General features: G+C 48.7%; 1 protein-coding gene across 3 annotated transcripts in view; it reads left to right on the top strand.

Moving 5' to 3' along the window:
* EXTL3 (exostosin like glycosyltransferase 3) overlaps positions 1–6,131 on the top strand; it is an 89,404-nt gene that overhangs the window by 45,257 nt on the left and 38,016 nt on the right. The window contains exon 1 of one of the 3 annotated variants that reach the window (XM_008929054.3): positions 5,320–5,337. The exons of the other annotated variants lie outside the window; for them this stretch is intronic. The gene's annotated coding sequence lies outside the window, so the exon portion shown is untranslated. Of the gene's footprint in view, positions 1–5,319; positions 5,338–6,131 lie in introns of those variants that run through there. 3 annotated transcript variants of the gene reach the window in all.

Here is a 6,131-nt window from a genome sequence, read left to right as displayed (position 1 = left end):
TTTCTTTCTTTCTCTTCTTTATTTTCTTTCTTTTCTTTTTCTTTCTTTCTCTCTTCCTTCCTTCCTTCCTTCCTTCCTCCCTTCCTTCTTTCCTCTCTTCCTTCCTCCCTTCTCCTTCCTTTCCTTCCCCCCTTCCTTCTCTCCTTCCTTCCCTCCTTCCCTCTCTCCCTCTCTCCCTCTCTTTCTCTCTTTTCTTCCTTTTCTTTCTTCCTTTTCTTTTTTTTTTCTTTCAACCATCCCAGATTGGCTGATACTGTAAAGTGAGACTTTTACCACAGAACATAATGATGATGAAGAAATGAGTATCCTTAAAAATCAGAGTTGATTGGGTTGTTGAATTGCCATTTCTGTCCCAGCAGGTCCCTGTGTCTCACCCCTGTCACACCAATGCCTTGTGCTGTCAGAATGTTGGCAGGGAGAGTCACCTGGGGCCTCTTCCACAAACACCTGCCTTTCCCTGGGTTTTCCAGCTAAATGCTGAGGAATGGCATTACTTGCAGGAGAAAAGGTATAAAAGTTAGGGTCATTGGGCTCTCCTGAGCAAATCCTTTCACCTCCACCTCACGATTCCAAACAAGCAGGAGAGCGTCGGCGCCGGCTCATCCCGGCTCCGAGGGGTTTGTGTGAGCAGGGCAGGCAGAATACACAGGAGGGAGAAAATATCCCAATCCCTTTGCTATTTACAGCCAGTTCACCAGCAGTTTCCTCGCTCCCAGTGGCCAAGTTGCCAGCTGTGACTGATGAATTCTCCTTAGGAGCTGATGGGTTCTCCTTGGGTCAGCGACACGACTTGTCTGGACACACTCGGGGGGGTTCTGCCTCCGGCTGATGGAGCTCACCCAGAGCATTCCCAGCAGCTCTGTCACCCTCTGGATTGGCTGGAGCAGGGACACGCTGGGCTGGGCTCTGGCAGTCTGAGCTTGCCAGGGTGGAAAAGGAAAAGGAGTGTTTTGTTTCCTATTTGCTTAAGATCTGCTTGAGCTGGACTTGAGAGTTATTGATGTTCACCCTGTCTCTGTACTGAAACTCTGTGACTGTTCAAACAGTTCTCAGCTGAAGATATTGGGTTGCCTCTTGCTAAAGCCTTATTTGATTTGGCTTGTTTTATCAAACCTCCCAAAACAGTGGCTTGTTTTAGCCTTTTGTCTCCAGATAACATGCAAGGATCAGGAGGGAATGCACTGCTACCTCCTGGGAATTAGAGGCACCATGGATCACCTGGAAGTGTCCAAGGCCTGGTTGGATGGGGCTTGGAGCAACCTGGGCTAGTGGAAGGTGTCTCTGCCCATGGCAGGGGGGTGGAACTGGATGAGCTTTAAGGTCCCTTCCAACCCAGACCAATTTATGATTCTATTTGGGGCTGCTCTTTAAATGTCACAAGGAAGGGAATAGACATAAATAAGGCAGAATGGGAAAGATAAAGCAGCTGTTGTGGTGGTTGGAAATGGGAATAAAGTGCCTTTTTTGTCTGCATCAGGCAGGAGGAGGATGCCTGTTGTGAACATGTGTGGTTGCCCTCCACTGGTTGATGTTAGAATGACCTCCCTTAGATCAGAGCTGGTTTTGGGGGGTCAGATCATTGTGTTTCTTCAGACTGAAGAGAATCAGGAGCGTTTCAGATGCTGAGAATCGATCAGGGCAACTCCTCACCCTTGGTCTGCAAAGCCACCCTGGGCAAGAGGCGAATTCTGAGCTGCTGAAGGAGGACGAGTTGTCCAGAGCCAAGGGATGCACCAGAGTGGGTCACTAAACACTCCAGGGTTTGCAGAGGGGGCTGCAGGAACCTGCAGCAGGGCTTGGAGAAGCTACAAAACACAAGATGTGACTCTGAGGAATCTGTCACTGAGGCCTGATGATCCCACAGCACATCCCAAAACCAGCAGCTCAGCCCTTGCCTCCTGCTCTGCTCAGCAGAGTAGGCTTGAGTTGTTCATCAGGCCTAATTATGTGACAGATTTAATTACCAAATCACTTGCTGGCCTTCAGCTTTATGAGAAGAGTCTAAAAGTGAGTTTATCAGCCCAGCAGAGGAGCAGAGGCTTAGAGGACTGAAGGGAGCTGCATCCAGCACTGGTGATTTCCACTCGGGTGGTTGTGCCGTGTCCTTGAAGGTTTTGCTGATGCTAAACCAGGTAATCCTGGTCAGCAAAAACACTGACTTGTGCTTTGGGTTTTTTTTTTTTTTATTATTTTCCATTTGGATCAGGACCAGCAAAGTCAGGGAGAAAGCTGTGGCAGCTGCACTAAAGGTGAAACCTTTGCTCTGCGTTTGGAACCGTTTCAAAATGCGAATCCTAGGAACTATGGATTTTTGTCTTCTATGGATTTTGGCAAGGCAGCAGCTGGAGCAGCTGAAAGGGAAATGAACCTGAGAGGAGCTTTTGACTTTGGTGAAACTCAATAGTTACACTTTCCAGTAACAGCAGAAGGCATTTCTAAAAAGGAAAAAAAAAAAAGAAAAGCCAGACCTGGTGATACCTGGAATTCAGGCAGCACCTGATCCATATTTTTTTCTCACACTACAGCAACCAGACAGGATCCAGTGTGGGATGTGCACAGCTTGTGTGTTGGATACACAAAAGGATTTGGGGAAATGATTGTGTAGTGGCTGAGCGGGGGAGTCCTTAAAAGGATGTCCCTTAAAATGTCTTTTAGTGTCAACCCAGCCCATTTAATCTCCCAGTGTTGCTCTTTTTAATGTTTTATCACCTCCTACAAGGATAAAGTCCTACAATGCCACTAAAACACCTTGAATTTTAGTGTGAATGTGGTACATGTGTCTTAATTGTGCAGATTTATTCCTCTGTCCAGGGGGAAATGTTGGAGAGGAGGAAGCCCAGTGTGCTGGGAGTTGCCAGGTCATCCTGTCAATGAAAAGCTTACAAAGAGTTACTTTTATTATCCATTGCAGCTTTATCCAGTCAGATACCTCCAGGAAAGGCTTTCACCTTCTCTTTGGCATTCCTTTGCATTGTAGAATAAGTGAGGTTGGGAGGGATCTCTGAAGGTCTCTCATCCAGTGTCCTGCCTGGGGTAAAGGCAAAGGAAGATGAGGTGGCTCAAGGCTTTGAGCTTTGACTTGTTGCTGGGGTGGAGGGTCCACCAGCTCCATGGGCTCCTGTTCCAGTCACTTGTTTTCCTACTGGATATCCATGTAGGAGACCACCTCAGGAACCTTGCTGATGTCAGGGTAACCAAGCAGGTCACTTGGGTTCGGAAGACAATCGATGAGGGACAAATTGTCCAAGGTTCATCTGTGCTGCTCCCAGTCACCTTCCTGGGTAAGAAGGATTCACTCCATCCATGGCTGCCCACAGACTTCTGCTGGCAGCAAGGTGTTGCTTTCCTCTTTATTCCCACCTCTGAGGTACAGATTTTCTCCAGAGCTGGTTTTGTGTTGTCAAGAATTAATGCTTGGACTGCAGGTAACCTTGGCTTCCTCTTGACTTGGCTGCTCCAGGGCTTTCACTGCCTTTGCTAATAAAGCCTTTACAATTGCTCGGAGACGCTTCAGGTTGTTAATGTTTAAATAAAGGGATTAATTCCAGGCCTCCCGCTGCTCGACTCGCACGTCTGGATTTTGAGGGAGCGCGTTCTCCCGGCGAGGCGTGAACAGGCTCCGGAAAACGGTTCCCTTTGATCAGCTCAGTGGGCTGGAACATCTCAGGAGGAGCTGTTGGACTCCTCAGCATCGATTTCCACTTGCCAGGCAATGGGAACAATTACCTTGGCTCCGTGAGGAACGAGCAGAGAGGGATCTCAGGGCAGGAATGAGGGCAGGGACGTCAGGAGCGCCTGCCCTTCAAACCTGCTCCTGCTGTTGGTTTTCCTGATGACTGAGCCACTATTTTAACATTGTTTTCCCCACCTATAAATTACCTGTGCCTTCCTTTTGGGTTGCTGAGCACTGCTTGGCTGTCATGTAGAAAACTGTCAAGGTGGGGTGCTGAGCCCATACAAACCATTTTATTTTTAGTGCCTTTTGAAATCATGGACATTTTGTTCTCCCTTTTATCCGTCCCTTTAATCACACGAAATGGAAATAAATTCAATCACAGCTGGTGCTGGAGAAGAATCATTAGGCCCATCCAGCTGGCTGTCTCGGGGCCAGTGTGGGATTGTTCCCTGCACTGCACTTCCAAAGTATTTTATCACCCCTAGTCTTGTGTGTGTGGAGTGATGAGAGCCTTCCGCTCCTGTCAGCTCTGCTCATCGATCCCAACGGGAAGGGCTATTTTTAGGTGGCTGGAAGTAAATGGGCATCAGGGGTTATTTTTGGAAAGCCATCAGCAGCCCTTCTGGCAGGTCCTGCTGCAAGTTTTGTCCTCGGTTGGGCTGGCTCAGGTTGTGGTATCAGTTCCCAGGGTTGTGAACCTGCTTTCCCGGGTGTGACTTGCAACCCAAGTCGGGAATTAGCAGCTGCTGGAGATGGATGGCATCGGTTTCTGGGATTTAATTCCCCCTCACCCCCCTAGGCTGGGTTGGATGGGACCCTGAGCAACCTGATCTGGTGAGTGGCACCCCTTGCCCACGGCAGGGGGTTGGAACAGGGTGATCTTTAAGGTCCCTTCCAACCCAAACCGGTCTGTGATTGTGTGATTCCAAGCCAGCAGGGTGGTGGTTGAGCTGGAGATTTTGGGGCAGAAGGTGAGGTTGGCTGAGGGGCAACATGTGAAATACACCCCGAGTGGAGACAAACCCGTGGAGACAAACACATGGCTCCGGGTGAACACGCAGAAAACTTGGCATCTGTGGCCACACAGCAGGTTGGGTGTGCTCCTGGGAGTGTCCTTGGGATTGTTCTGCTCCTGTGGATTGCAGAAGAATGATGTTTCTTGCTTTTACTTAGTCTTTCTCATAAAGAATTCTGTCATTTGGGGACGTGGTTCGGTGGTGGGACTGGCAGTGCTGGGGTGACATGATCTTAGAGGGCTTTTCCAGCCTGAATAATGCTGGGATTCCATGATTCCCTAAGCATTTTGGGACAGCTGTGCCACAGTTTGTGTGTGGAGCTGATGCTGCCTGGAACCATTAGGCCCTCCTGTTCCTTGGCTGTGAGTTGGAGCGGTGACCAAGCCTCAAAAAGCCCGAGCAGAAAACACTGGGAGTGTGATTTAGCTGCACATTATCTCCCCTCTCTCTCAGCAAAGTCTAATTTCAAAGGTCACAACATGCTCTCACCTGGGTGCTCCCAGCCTTTTATAGAGCAGTTAAAGGCCATTCCCTAAAATTAGCTTATGCTGGGGAAAGCTGATACTGTCTCCCTGTTAGGACTCTTTCCAAAGCTCTGGATGGTCATTTACTTGATGGGCTCCTGTTGAAACTCACGGATACAAGGTAGGAAATGGAAAAAAACCAGCACCTGATGCTGCTTCCTAACTGAGAAGTAAAGTCAGGTGGGGGTTTTTTTGACAGAATTCCTCTTCTAGGTTGGTTTTGGAGGTGGTTTTTTTGGTTTTTAAGAATCTCTACTGAAGCTTCCCAGTGGGCTGCCTTTAGAGTCAGACTTACTTGTATTTTCCTCAAACTTCCCGGTGATCCAGACATGCTGGGGAGCTCTGGGGAGGGGGACACGTGGTTCTGAAGGAGACTGGGATGGCAAAGCACAGTCAGATCTGCTAAGCAACAGCATTGACACGTTTAAATAACTCTGCTGTTGACTAATGTAGAGTGACATATTGAGAGCAATTAAAAAAAAAAAAAAAGAAACTAGGCACAAATTTGGGAAATGAGTGGAATGGAAAGGGAACAAAGATGTTGGAGAGGAGGTTGGATAAAAGGGAGGGAGGGCTGCTCCACAAAGGAAGAGCCAGGGTGTCCATCAGGAAGGGGGAGACAATAGCAGAAGTGCAGATTTGTGCTGAAATTATCCCTTGGCAGTGGGATCCTGGTATTTCTGCTTCCCTGCCAGCACTGCTGGTTGCCAGGATTGGGAAGATTTATAGTGCCTGGTGCAGAGAGGAGCCTGCACCAGGGGGGAGTGTCAGGCAGCTCAGGGAAGGGAAGGTGGCTCTTGGAATGTTGTTCCTCTGGGTCTCTGTGGCGAGTTGGGTGTGAATCCTGTTGTGCCCACCACTGTAAAGGTGTGGGATTAGGAGGGTTTGGATTTGTAGCTGGGAAAAAAATCACTT

This window comes from Manacus vitellinus, unplaced genomic scaffold (assembly GCF_001715985.3).
Source record: "Manacus vitellinus isolate BGI_N305 unplaced genomic scaffold, ASM171598v3 scaffold_82_pilon, whole genome shotgun sequence".
NCBI lineage: Eukaryota > Metazoa > Chordata > Aves > Passeriformes > Pipridae > Manacus > Manacus vitellinus.
Note: the sequence above shows the minus strand (reverse complement) of the source record. Positions and strands in the feature narration are given on the sequence as shown.